We start from the raw sequence: 16,072 nt of genomic DNA on the forward strand, positions 1-16,072 counted from the left end.
CAAATATCTACAGGGTTTGTTGCAGCATAGGAATTCTTACAACAAATGTAGATAACAGTTTAAAGAAGTTACATGATAAAATAGCTAACATTGCTAATTCTTTTGATGGATTAACTGCACTGACCACATCTATTGATGGACAAATTTTGTCCTTGGAGAACCAAATTTTTTCTTTGTAGAAGGAGAGAGATAAAGTAATTTGGAGAGCAAGAAGTCTTAGAGGATTGTTGAGTCTCAAATTGGATTCACTTAATATACATAAAAGAGAGTGCATGGACATGATTGCAAAACCCACACCAGCATAACACTGATTCCCCCCCACCCCCCCCCCCCTCGGTGTTCTTGGATCTCAACAGATGGTTGATGCTTCAGTGGTGATGATTAATGTGATATTGATAAATGAGTTAACTGGGCTTATTATTAACTAATTTTGAATTTTCAAAATGATTCATCCCCCCTCTCAGTCTTGTCGAGTGTTCAAAAATTGGTATCAAAACAAGTTTTTGTTGGCAATTGACACTCATCTAGGTTATAAATGTTTTCATTGATGGAAAGACACTTCATGCAAGATCCGACGATCAAGGTAACTAACATTCACACTAGTACATTTGGAGCGGTCTATTGACAAGAATTTCAGATGAGATATGGGATTTCTTTTGTTTTGTCAGATTAATTTGTTTTTTTTCAAAAATTACCAATGCGTTAAAATTTCATGTCAGAATTCGGACGACAAACATTTCCGCTTGGCTATGGGATTTCTTTTTCTTTGTCGGATTATTTTTTATTTTTAAATGTATACCCTGTGTTCGTCAGAATTCAAACATGTTGAAATTTCATGTCGGCATCCCAATGAACATGAATTTTACCTGTTGATCAGAATATGTTGGTCTGATGATTTTTACAGCCTTTTAATTTCTTCTTACTCATCGGGATAACATAAGTCAATGACCTCTCTTCCTGCTAATTGGTTCGAATTATCTCACTAGTCTCATCGGGCATCAGGATAGCTTAAAATTTGTTCAAGTGATGGGCATAATTTCCCCAATGTATTTTCCCTCAGCGTATCTCCTCCCAATATGTTATGTCTCCTTTAGATAATCTTTGACCCTTTATCATCATAACCTTTGCCTATGCGTTTTACTTTTGCCAGTGTCCAACGAGATAAGTATTACCAGTAGCATCATCGACTATCGACAATACAATATTTCTCCATTGTCGCTAGTGTTCATTCTTCCTATGGACTTCATCAATGTATTCTATCCCGATCACATGCTTCTACTTGTGTGTTACCATCAGATTGACTTTTGTTGATAGTTCAGATTTCATATTTGATGTCGGAATTCTGACGAACATGAGGTTTTTTTTTTTTTAGAGTAACTACACACCATCATTATACATAGGCTCAAGGTATGAAAATTGAGAGGAAGCAGACACAATTACTCCAGATAGATGCTCAACAACAACTGTACAAGAGTTTGGTCCTTTCGTTCTTATGATCAATGTTTGTTTGCAAGTTCCTTTTCTTTCCTTGCATCTCTTGTTCACTTTATTTCCAACTATAGCCAACTTTAATTCCTAGTAAATGGCCCCATAGAATAGTAGGGCTTTTACTTTCAATTTGAATGAATTGGAATTTAATATTAGTTTTAATGAATTGGAATTTAATTTGAATGAAATGGCCCTACAATTCTATGGCCTTTGCTTATCGGTTTGGTTAAATCTTCTAAGTTTACTTTTGGTTTTTGCATTTGTCAAAAAAAATTCCATAAAAAGAAGTTCTTAACACCTCCCTTTATAATATTAGGGGCATGAGATTGTATTATATTTGTATTCCTATAGAAATAACATATTGCATGGGATTGTATTATGCTTGTATTCCTATAGCAAGAACAGACGGGCATATCCCTTTCCCAAATGGTGAGTTGTTTGTTTCATCTATATTCCTATGGTAAGAACAGGAATAGTAAGAAGGGGGGAGCCACAGTAGAGGGCAGAGAAGTGGGGAGCCAGGGAATATAGGTGGGTAGCCTCTGTAGCTTCTTCCTCAGTCATCCCCTCCCTTTGGAGCTGCCCCTACTGGGTCCTCAATTCCCCGCTACATGAGTCTTCAGTTATTCTGTTAAGAAAATTGCGACCAAATTATTAGCTCGAATTCCCTTGCCAAATAGTAGGGCGTTAGCAACTAGTAATCAAATTGTGATCAAATTAATAGCTCGAATTAGCTCGAATTCCCTTGCCAAATAGTAGGGCGTTAGAAACTTGTTCACTTTTGTTAATGGTATTTTCCTTGGAAAAATATGGATCCTCAACCTCCTTAACCTCGCCATTCTCCATCTACTAGTTATAAAGACAAGTCACTTCATAGATTCTAGAGGGGTCAACAATTCTGTGTGACTGTAAACCCTTCCAACCCTCAAAATATCCCTTTGTATGGAAGCAACTTTTCTATGATTATTTAAGACTCTACAGGCAGTTGCTTGTAAAATTTTCCCCACTGAAAAGATCTCTTCATTTTCTCCCGTTAGTAGATAAAATTCCTCATCCTACGATGGCTCTTTATATGGTGTTTGCCAATCCTTAAATCCATGTACCAATTCAATCTTTATGTCAGCAAGAGTTTCCTTCTTTTTATTGGATGTCCATTGTTCCACACTTCTAGCATATTCATCGATATAAAGGGCCTTTAACACATGGGGATATTTTTTGACATGTTCTGTTTCCTCATCCATATAATCTATATCACGTCCTCCATCTTCATAGTATACATCCTCAACCATTTTGTTGGCTAGTTCATATGACCCTGGATGAATTCTAGTATCATCCAATAGATCCATAACATGGTTCCTAGAAGTTGCTTGCCCAGTCCCTATAACCCTTAAAAAACAAACAACATTTATAAAGACAAGTCACTTCATAGCTTCTAGAGGGGTCAACGATTCTTTGCAACCGTAAACCCTTCCATCCCTCAAAATAGCCCTTTGTATGGAAGCAACTTTTTTAGGTCCAAGGCCAACTACAAATTGCATATTTTATTTGTTAGTTGCATATTTTTTTTATGAGTTAATAGAAATGTGGATATTGTATAGAACTTTAAAATAATTGATGGAGTAACTATAACAACTCCATCAATTTAGTAACTTTATAGAAATTCGTTTATAGAACTGATGGAAACTCTCCATCAATTCAGTAACTTTATAGAACTTTGTGTATAGAATTGATGGAAACACTCCATCAATTCAGTAACTTTATAGTAATTTTACAATGGAATTCATAGATTTCATTTCCTTTTGTTACTACATGATGGGCTCGACCCTCATGGGACTCATATTTATCCCCACATATAGCACTCATGTTCATGTATTAAGAAAACTTTTTAATTGATGCATATTTAACTGTTTTATCCTTCAAGTCTTTCATTAATGAACTTCAATAGCAATGATCAAATAAATCGTTCTTCTCAAGTTCAATGGAACCTTTTATACCAATGCATCTATGTTTTCCCACCCTCATAGATCAAGCCTTGATATTAGCTAAACAATCTTCTTTATGTCATAGCATTTGTCCGAAGTGCCTTTGGACTTCTTTAGATGTGTCAATATTAACTAGATTGAATATATTTTTAGAGTCTCTTGACACATTCCATGACAATAAAATGACTCATTTGGATTAAGGAAGACTTTCCTAAACTATTCCTTCATATTCAACAATCCCTTCCCACACCCACATCATAATTCATATCCATGTTAGTTGTAATGAGTGTTTTAAACCAACAATAAATGAACCATAGGGTAGAGCAAAACTTGTTATACACAAGGATAAGTATTTCAATCATTTATATTTAAACATCCATCATGATTAAACATCACATATCATAAGACTTTTTAACAATCACTAGGGTTGTACATAATATTCAATAATATCATAGGGTATAAATTATCAATAATTATAAAGAGAGAGAAAGCCAACTATATAAGCTCAACAAGCCAGCATACATAAATTATATTTTGTAGAAAATAAAATAAACTATATGTTGACATAGCATATATATTTTATATATAAACTATATGTTGACATAGCATATATATTTTATATATAAACTATATATTGACATATCATATATATAAACTATGTATTTCAAATTTTGACCACGCATGCAGAGGAGCATGACATAGCATACTGCATCGAGACACTAATTGAATAGTTGCACCGAGAACCACTGCATATAGTCCCTGATTGGAGAGTTGCGAGACTTCACTGGATGAGTGTTGTAAGGCCATTGAGTCGAGGAGGAATACTAGGAACCATTTGGGAAGAGGAAAGCCAGAGTGAGAGGTGAGGGCACTCAGAAAGGGAAAATCAACCAAGGGACAATGACTGTAAGTGATTTTTACCCACATTTAGAAATTACATTCAAAAGATTCAACAAATAAGTCCTTAAAACCAATTGTTAAACCTTCCAAAGCCTAACCATAATTTATCGACTACATCTAAGCCTTTAGTCATAATAACAGAGATACATCCAACATCCATAAAGTTTAAGAGACATCAAAAAAACTTGTACTGCTCTGCTTGATCTTGAAGAACAACACCATTTCCTCACACAATGAAGATATCCCATCCTTCTGCCTTTTCAGCAACTTTCCCTCTTGAAATTTTTTTAAATCTTTGAGTTCATATTTGTTACAATATTGTTATTAATTAGCTTTCTATTGTAAGAGAAGTAATTTATTTGGTATAATGTATGCTTTTTTTTTTTATCAATAATTGGTATTTATATTATTTAATAGGAAAATGAGTACATTTGAACTAGAGAAAAGTGGTTTCATAAAACCACCAGTAAGCCCTACCATCTAGAAAACACTTCTACAAAACTGCCTATTCAGACTAGATGTATAAAACCCCGTGGCATATAAAACAAACCCCATATCCACACACCCAATAGTACAAAATTAGTATCCATGACACTAGCTCAAATTTACAAAGTTGGGGACTAATTTCTAGACAACAAAAACATGAAACAACATTTTATCAAAGCAAGAGCCAAACCAAAAAAAATACAATCCAAACCAAACACAACAATTAACCCATAAGTGGCTTGTATGCTAGATCATTGTTGAAGTCAGAGAGGGACGTCATTGCATGTGCCATCCTCTAACTTGGTCACAGCTACCGACCCACCTCCTCTCTGGCCACCTCATTAAAAGCTCGCAAAATCTCCTTTGTCCTCATCAAATTAGCAAAGGTTTTGAATCCTTCCCACCCACGACGAGCCAGATCCCTGCAAACGAAACTTCAAGCCATCCTCCAACCATTGGATAAAAGGTAATGACACACCTGGTACATCCTAGCCTACAAAGGTCCTAATTCTCATACCCAGAATTGCTCGTTCACAGATATCATCCAAATTTATCAGGTAGTCTGAATCAGTGAAAGTTCTCAAAGCCCTCTTCACCTTCTCCACCTCTTCCTCAAATTGCAACACCCAAGTAGTAATCAAAGAGTACACTTCCATGTTAGTTCAATATCAATGACTCACATGGACAAAATATTCTCCAAGAAGCATTTTAACTGCTTCATATAGACGATGGTCTTTGAAAAGGAAAAGACCTTTCATCCTCCTATCTATTATCTTTCCCAAAAATGTCATCAATTTCTTGTCAGTTAAGAATTTGAAATTCACTTCCATTATGCACTGACCAAAACTACCCTACACTTGCAACTTTGAGCAAGAAAACAAAAGAGACAACTGCAAAAAATCCCAATGCTTTAAATGCATTAATGCATGAAACATCATTCCTCGCATCTACTAGACTATGTGCACTATCCTTCTGTATGGGATGGCATTGAATACAAATTCATATATTAGAAATAATAATAATAGTATATTATAAATAATAATAGTATATTAGAAATAATAATAGTATACTAGAAATAATAATAGTATATTAGAAATAATGGATTAGCATTTTGTAGATTAGATTAAGGAGTAGTTTGGGGCAACAATTAGAGACAAACCAACTTACAAATTTGACCCAAAGAGGATTTATATAGTGATTACAACCCCTCACCAACTATTTTAACCAACTTTCTAATTAGTTTGTTGTTTGGGAAACAAAATGCTACTTTTTGCACCAAAATTGCAAAGTTGCTCATTTTTCATCTTTTGAGCAATTTTGACAACTTTCGCAATTTTCAACCAAATGATCTTCTATCAACCTAGGATTCTGCAAACATGCTAAATATGACATAAAACCATGAATTACATCAATTTCATCACTTTTGGCCATCTTTGGAGGCGTTGACCAGTGTTGACCTATTCAGGACCTAGATGGCCTAGACATGACAAAAAATGGCATAATGGCCTTACAACTTTGATCCAATACATGGAATGACCTTATTTACTCATGAAATAGTGTCAAAGAGTTCTTGGTACTCCTATACCATGCACCCCCCCTAATAAGATTCTTTTTTCATAAGAGAAAGTGTTGAGTATTTTTTTGTCTTGACTCATTCGATAGAGTGCAGGTACCACCAAATAGGTATTTATCAGATCCCTCTTCCTTGAGTGAGGGAAATTTAGGAAGAGAAGAGGAAAGCGAGAAATTTAGTAGGTCTAAAAGAGGGAGATAAACTAGAGGTCAAAATATTAGAAGAAAATTTTGTAAATGCATGGATATTTTGCTTCCTAAAGGGGGGTAATGTTCTTATGATGATTAGAGCATAGGGGAGATCGAGGTGCATGATTCTGTATTTGTACCCGATTCTATGAATCTGTACCCAATTCTGTATTTGTGTGCATACCTGAATCGGTAACCTATCTATTAAATTATCTAAAATCCATCTTGTCTCATGTATGACCTATGAGGTGCTTCTAACTGATGTAGAACTGATGATATTGTCCTCAAAACTCTACCTTTTCAGGCCTCAAACTAATGATGAACATAGAAATCCACATTTTCTCTACAAACTAATGCCTGAACTCATGAATGATAATAAGAACTTTCATTCTAACTTGAATTTCACTTTACTAAAAATCCCACCCTTTAGTCATTTCCGTGTCCATGTTTATGGTAGTCTAACCTACTAAAAAATACTATCATGACTACACTTTCATTTATCATAGAAGATGATCATATCTCTAAAGAGGGGAAAATGGAATGAAAGGTCAAATGATCCAAAATAGAACGAAATGAGCAAGAAAACTATAAAACATCAAAAGATCATTTATAACTTTGTTATTTTACCTCTCGCTCAGATTGAGCTTGATGAAGTGGATGATGACGATGCGCCCTTGATGCTCCACTTGATGTGATGATTGATTGAATGTGATGTGGAATGCTCTCCTTTGTGTTCAAAAAGATATATTAATGGATTGGAATTGGATTGAAAGATTAAGGATGGATGGATTTGATAGTGGATTATGAAGAGAGAGGAGAAATAGGTAGCATGACAATGCATGAGAAGTGGATGATTTGTGAGGAGAATAGGCTCTAATTTATAGATTGGAGAAGGCCAATGGAGAGCCAAGATTGATTTTATCATCAAGGGTTGAGATTGATTTTAGATAGAAGGCATGGATCAAGGGTACCTTGAGAAAATAAACATGAATATAAAATTCCTCGGGAAAAAGGGGGGAGAAATTTGAATTTCAAATATGAGGAATTAAAAATTCCAAAATAAGGATACATTGAGGGATTCAAATAAATTTGAATTTCTTTGAGAGACTCAATGTTGATGTGACATGAGTGAGATTTAACAATTGATGGATAATGATAAGCATGATTATGAGAGATTGTAGAAGCATTAGTTAAGTTGAGTGAGATTAGGAAAAATAATTTGTAGGAATCACATGACTAGGTTAATTAATTAGAATTAATTAACTAAGTGGGTTTAGAAGAAATAATTATTGGAGGGAACTTTAGATGAATAGGGGAATAATTAGTTTATTTGATAAATTAATTATTGGACAATAGTGATAGGATTAATTATACTAGATTTAATTGATTTTGTGAGGAATGAGGATAACACAATTAATTCAATTAATTATGTTGATAAGATTAAATTAATTAAATATTAATTTTCTGTGTCTACATTTTTTCCCTCTTTGATATAGTGTGAAATAACATTACATCAAAGAAGAATAAAACATAGTGGAAGAAAAGAATAAAGACTAGTAGCATGATGCCCCAGTCATGAGATGAAGAAAACAATATGGACTAGTACAATGATGCCCCAGTCATGAGATGAGGAAGAATGATGAGGAGGAAGGATGATGAGGAAGCAGTGGTATGCCCTCTCGAGAGGACATGTGGGTTCAAAGAACACGGGTTTTCTCTCAAAAGGAATTAGAAGAATAAGTGATGAAAGGATGAAGATAATGAAAGAGGGAACAAGGATGGGTTGGAGTGTTGTGAATGAAATGAGACAAAGAAATGATAAATGGATTGGATTTCTTGTTAAGCAAGTATAGAGAGAAAACCAAGATTTGATATTGCCATGGATAGTATACACCATTGATTATAAGAACCAAGATGATATGAAGATCCAAGGCGTGGACTGACGCTCCGTCAAATTGGAATGCCTTGCACACAATCATGCAAGTGTGTATAAACACTAATGCATGGTTGTCAGTTCGTACAAGGAAGACCTTCAAACACACCATGTCATGGAAACTATTCCCCATTATACACCAGGCAAGACATACCAAGATATAGGATGATCAAGGCAGTCTTGAACAAGTATAGTCTTGGGACACAATATGAAAACAAAGGGAAAAGGTCAAGCATGCAAAAACCATGCAAATGACCAATTGACAGCTCTTGCCAAGAGTAGGACATGGATTTGAATAAACAACCATACTAGGGAAGGAGACATCCCAATGGGGAGGTGATGGATTTGGATGAATTGCCAGACATGGGAAGGATTCATCCTAATGGGTAGGGTGTGAATAGATTGATGGATGACAAAAGACAAGTTGGATGTGCAAGGTCTGCAGATGAGAGAGAATGAAGAGGGGAAAATGGAATGAAAGGTCAAATGATAAAAAAAAATATGAAATGAGTAAGAAAACCATAAAACATCAAAAGATCATTTATACCTTTGCTATTTTACCTCTCCCTTGGATTGATCCTGATAAAGTGGATGATGAGGAAGCACCCTTGATGCACCACTTGATGTGTTGCTTGCTTGAAGGTGATGTGGAATGCTCTCCTTTGTTCTCAACAAGATAGATTGATGGATTGGATTTGGATTGAAAGATTAATGATGGATGGATTTGATAGAGGATTATGAAGAGAGAGGAGAAATAAGAAGCATGAAAATGCATGAGAAGTGGATGATTTGTGAGGAGAATAGGCTCCAATTTATAGATTGGAGAAGACAAATGCAGGGCCAAGATTGATTTGATCATGAAGGGTTGAGAATGATTTTAGATAGAAGGCATGGATCAAGGGTGCCTTGGGAAAATAAATAGGAATATAAAATTGCTTGGGAAAAAGGGGGGAGAAATTTGAGTTCAAAATATGAGAATTAAAAATTCCAAAATAAGGATGCATTGAAGGATTCAAAGAAAATTGAATTTATTTGAGAGCCTCAATGTTGATGTAACATTAGTGGGAATTAGAAATTGAGGGATAATGATAAGAATGATTATGAGAGATTCTAGAAGGATTAATTAGGTTGAGTGGGATTAGGAAAATTGATTTGTAGGAATCACATGACTAGGATAATTAATGAGAATTAATTAACTGAGTGGGTTTAGAGGAAATAATTATTGGAGGGAACTTTAGAAGAATAGGGGAATAATTAATTTATTTGATAAATTAATTATTGGACAATAGTGATAGGATTAATTTAATTAGATTTAATTGATTATGTGAGGAATGAGGGTAACACAATTAAGTCAATTAATTATATTGATAGGCTTAAATTAATTAAATATTAATTTTAGATGTCTACAATCTCCATGTTGCATTGTCTAATCTCAAAGTTACTATCATGTGCCTGTCATGTGCCTCTGTATATAGAACCTGATTTCTATCACAATCCTTATTCTTCACTCCTCATTATTGGTCTCCAACACTGTATCGCCATTGTACTGAGCCTCTGTGCATGCCTTATGACTATTACATCTTTGAAAGTCTTTGATTTCTTTTTTTTCTTTGATAGAATTGATCTTCTTATCTCTCTATGTCTGTACTTTTTCTTTAATTTATTTGCGAGAAGGCTTTTATGGGCTACAATTGGCATTGATGAAATCTCCTTGTATTTCCCTTAAGTTTGGGGCCTTGAAACAAAGTGTATTCCTTATGATGGCACTGTCTAATTTGTGTTCTACAATATTCTCATGTCTCCCACTCAAATGATTATCTTTTATGACTAGATATATCTTTGTAAGTGATGTATTTGTTAATCATTATCTCCTTGAGTTGTGTATGCCTAAGACTAAAATATTGTTCTTGATAGTCTTGCTGCTCACTATTTTTTAGAGTTTTCCTTAGGCACATGCACTATCACATGTTGCCCTTTAAACAAGGTCTAGGAATATACCTAACCCTACACTATTATCCATGACTGCATACTGAGTTCCAAGTCTCTATCTTTATAATATCCTCCTTTGATAGTATTTTTAAACAACAATATGACTATCAGTATGACTTTTTATGACTGCTTTATGTACAAGCTGAAAGAAATTTTTGGCATTTACTATTATGATTCCTTATGATAAGTCTTCTCATCCATTATTGTAGCTATTTCATCTTTATCTTCCTAATAATGAAGTACCTATTGCGCTTAATCCTTTTTAAGATCATTGATATTAATGCTGCTGATATTAATCCTTTGTAATTGACAAAAGTCAACCCAATGGTAACACTAACAAGTAGAAGCATGTGATCAAGATAGAATACACCGTTTAATTCCATCGGCAGAACACACACTAGTCGTAATGGAGAAATCTTGTCTTTCCGATGGGTATGTGCAAGATTATGGTGTGCCAAAACAAACCCTTAAGTGACAATCAAATTTTAGAAAATCAGAGTTATGCAACTTGACATGAAAATTTGAATAAGTTGTGAACATTATTTTTAAAATATGTAAGAAAAGAATATATAGAAAATTGAATGTAGTTTCTAAGCTACTAGTTATTTTTTGGAAAAAAAAATCCTATTTGATGAAAATTTCAAATTTCAATGGAGTGGTACTAAAATTTCAGGAAAAAAATAAGAAGTAGACGTATGTCTGACTACCCTAATCACAATCAAATCATAATATTTTTAAAAAATATTTATAATATAAGTACTAGACTCATGTCTGGATGTGACACATATTTTTTTTAATTTTTTATAAAGTAAATAATTATTTATGAATTTTTTACTATGGCTTTTCAGAAATTCAAAAACTCCTACTTCTAACCACATTAACTTGGTCAAAACCTTATGAATTTTTAAAAAAAAAAAAATTTCCCTATAGTAGATGAAGCATAGGATGTGATGCATGTTTCAAATTCAAAAAATGTTATACCATTTGAAAGTTAGGAGTGTTTTTCAATCAGTCTATCAATCAGGACTATTGTTAGAATTCAATTAGAAAATAAATAATAATTTATTTATTACAGTCGAAATAAGACAAGCCTTATATTGTTCGAAAGCTGGGAACATGCTTAAAAAACCCTTTTTGTATTATCAATTTTGGCTACAAAAAAAGTCGTTAGCCACCAGTGTAAAGTCTGGAAAATCAAGGAATACTGAAAAACACGTATTTTCAGTTGACTTTGCAGGCTTGTCACTTCCAAGCCAAATACCAAAGTATTCCTGAGTTGAAATTTGAAATTTGAAAATTTGACTACAAAAATCGGATATCCAATTTTAATAAGTAAATTCTCTAACTAAATTTACCCATAATTAATCTAATGTTTATTAATATATTAATATATTAATTTATAAATAAATTAGTATATGATATTAGGGAGAGAGAGAGAGAGAGAGAGAGAGAGAGAGAGAGAGAGAGAGGAAGGGAGAGATGGGTAGAGGGAAGGGAAAGAGAGAGAGAGAGAGAGAGAGAGAGAGAGAGAGAGAGAGAGAGAGACAGAGAGGGAGAGAGACAGAGAGAGAGAGAGAGAGACAAAGAAGGAGAGAGAGAGAAAGATTAGGGAGGAGAGAGAGAGATTAGGGGAGAGGGGGAGAGAGAGATTAAGATACCATAGGACCCAAAGCGATCCAATATGGTGTCATAGTGGGTCGTATGGTGTTCTAAGGGGTCATAAGGGTTCATGGGACACCATATGACCCCTAAGGACAACATACGACCCCTTATGACACCATATGGTGTCGTTAGGGGTCATATGGTATCCATAGGCATCATATAGTGTCCTAGGACACCATATGACCCCTTAAGACACCAAATTATGTCGTTATGGGTCATATGGTGTCCTAACGGGTAGTATGGTGTCCTAAGGGGTCACAAGGGTTCATGGGAAACCATACGACCCCTAACAGTAACATACAACCCCTTATGACACCATATGGTGTTGGTAGGGGTCATATGGTGTCCATAGGGGTCATATGGTGTCCTAAGACACCATATTACCCCTTAAGACACTAAATTGTGTCGTTATGGGTTCTATGGTGTCCTAACGGGTCATATGGTATCCTAAGGGGTCATAAGGGTTCATGGGACACCATATGACCCCTAAGGACAACATATGACTCCTTATGACACCATATGGTGTCGTTAGGGGTCATATGGTGTCCATAGACCCCTTAAGACACAAAATTGTGTCGTTATGGGTCATCTGGTGTCTTAGGACACCATTTGACCCCTTAAGAAACTAAATTGTGTCGTTATGGGTTATATGGTGTCCTAACGGGTCGTATGGTGACCTAAGGGGTCATAAGGGTTCATGGGACACCATATGACCCCTAAGGACAACATACGACCCCTTATGACACCATATGGTGTCGTTAGCGGTCATATGGTGTCCATAGGGGTCATATGGTGTTCTATGACACCATATGATCCCTTAAGACACCAAATTGTGTCGTTATGGGTCATATGGTGTCTGAAGGGGTTGTTGGACACAATATGACCCAAATATCTCTCTTTGTCTCTCCCTCTCCTCCTCTCTCTCTCTTTCATTCTCTTTCTTTCTCCCTAATCTCTCTCTCTCTCTCTTTCATTTTCTCTCTCTTTCTCCCTAATCTCTCTCTCTCTCTATCCCCCTCTCCTCCTCTCTCTCTCTCTCTATCCCTCTCTCCCTCTCCTTCTCTCTCTCTCTAAAATATGACTAATAAAATCTTATATCAGATTTAATCAAATATCTGATTTCTGTCATTGCCATTAATGTGGTATTTGGTGAGAAAATAGGCGGCAACAAGAAAAAATTTTGGGACCACAAATTTATACATTAAAATCGGATATCTGATAAATTTGAATATCCAATTTTATTAGATATCCGATTTTTGTACATAAAAAAGAGCCTTGTGGGCCATTTTGTGGATTCTAATGGCCCACAGTGTACATATTCTATTTTATATCGATTATCACGAGTTTTTAGACAAGTTGAGACAAATTTGTGCTTTTGGGAGATTCTTAAAGTCAAATCTTACATTGTCAATCATTTAAGAGCATCTGTGTGGAGGGAAATGGGGAGTAGTAGTCATTGGAAATCTAAATGCAAAAGAAAACTTTCAAATGACCAAATTGAAGTGTATACAGAAAGAGATAGAGAATGTCATAGGAGGAGAAGACAAGCTATGTTAAATATTTCTAATGTTACTTCAAGTTAAGAGGAAATTGAATTTTTAAATGTGCCACAAGTTATTGAAAAGAAAAATGTAGATTTTGAAAGTGAAAATTTTGAAAATGTTGAAAATGTTGAAAGTGATAATAAAAATTCTCAACATGTAAAAATTTTTGACATAGGAGGTGAAAATGTGGAAAAATTTGACATTGAAGGTGGAATTGCTCAACCAAGTGAACCATATGTAACACCTAATTACATTAGAAATGAAGATAGGGCATATTTGGTGTTTTTTTTAGGCAAGGCACGGGAAGGGAGACCATGATGGAGTAGGTGCATTTTTGAAGAGAGCTCTAGTTAAGGAGAAATTGAGGATTTTAGCTGCAAATTCCTCTGATGCATGTTCTATTATTGATTAGTGTAGTTCAACGTTGTCACATGGAGGTACTCTTAATTTAGCAGTGACCAGATTCTTATGGTCAATTGAGGAGGGAACAACGGGAGATAGATTGGATTGTCAAACAATTAAAGATTCTTGAATGATGCATTCATTTCTCAGCTCAGATGCAAATACATGGACCATTTGGACATGAGTGTTGGCTTGTTTTTGTCAGAGTTATGTTCAGTGTGATTAGGATGAGTGCGAGTCAAGTGAATGGTACGTGGGTTCATATCAGATTTAATCAAATATCTGATTTCTGTCATTGCCATTAATGTGGTATTTGGTGAGAAAATAGGCCGCAACAAGAAAAAATTTTGGGACCACAAATTTATACATTAAAATCGGATATCTGATAAATTTGAATATCCAATTTTATTAGATATCCGATTTTTGTACATAAAAAAGAGCCTTGTGGGCCATTTTGTGGATTCTAATGGCCCACAGTGTACATATTCTATTTTATATCGATTATCACGAGTTTTCAGACAAGTTGAGACAAATTTGTGCTTTTGGGAGATTCTTAAAGTCAAATCTTACATTGTCAATCATTTAAGAGCATCTGTGTGGAGGGAAATGGGGAGTAGTAGTCATTGGAAATCTAAATGCAAAAGAAAACTTTCAAATGACCAAATTGAAGTGTATAGAGAAAGAGATAGAGAATGTCATAGGAGGAGAAGACAAGGTATGTTAAATATTTCTAATGTTACTTCAAGTTAAGAGGAAATTGAATTTTTAAATGTGCCACAAGTTATTGAAAAGAAAAATGTAGATTTTGAAAGTGAAAATTTTGAAAATGTTGAAAATGTTGAAAGTGATAATAAAAATTCTCAACATGTAAAATTTTTTGACATAGGAGGTGAAAATGTGGAAAAATTTGACATTGAAGGTGGAATTGCTCAACCAAGTGAACCATATGTAACACCTAATTACGTTAGAAATGAAGATAGGGCATATTTGGTGTTTTTTTTAGGCAAGGCACGGGAAGGGAGACCATGATGGAGTAGGTGCATTTTTGAAGAGAGCTCTAGTTAAGGAGAAATTGAGGATTTTAGCTGCAAATTCCTCTGATGCATGTTCTATTATTGATTAGTGTAGTTCAACGTTGTCACATGGAGGTACTCTTAATTTAGCAGTGACCAGATTCTTATGGTTAATTGAGGAGGGAACAATGGGAGATAGATTGGATTGTCAAACAATTAAAGATTCTTGAATGATGCATTCATTTCTCAGCTCAGATGCAAATACATGGACCATTTGGACATGAGTGTTGGCTTGTTTTTGTCAGAGTTATGTTCAGTGTGATTAGGATGAGTGCGAGTCAAGTGAATGGTACGTGGGTTCCCCACCATATAACTCCTTTATCTCAAATGATATCCTTGTCAAATGATGACATGGAAATTTCACTTGAGTATGACCATCTATTAGATCCTGTACAGCCAGGACATGTTTTTGCAGTTGTCACACTGCAAGGGAATGAAGAGAGATCAGAAGATTGGTTGGCATGATGTGTATAGGGAAAACAAAAGGTAACACAACCAGTGATAGATGATGAGAGGTTCACATATCCTACAGGTTTAGTTGTTGTTGTGGGAACTTGGTTACGAACATACATGATTAGAAAGAATGACATACCTGCATTTGAAGACTATGAGAGACACAAAACCATTATAATGTATTCACACCTTATGATAGCTACAAATGTCAAGTTGTTGAAGCATCAAGAAAAATTGAAGACCAAAGAGCTATGGATAGTGACTACTGCTGATCATGAAGCAATACTGGATACTCTTAGGAAAAGAGATGACCCTTCAGGCACACTTGAGTGGTAGGTCTTTAATGGTGCCTTATTTTTTTTACATGCATTTCATTTCAAAAAATGATCATTAAACCTC

This window comes from Cryptomeria japonica, chromosome 4, assembly GCF_030272615.1.
Source record: "Cryptomeria japonica chromosome 4, Sugi_1.0, whole genome shotgun sequence".
NCBI lineage: Eukaryota > Viridiplantae > Streptophyta > Pinopsida > Cupressales > Cupressaceae > Cryptomeria > Cryptomeria japonica.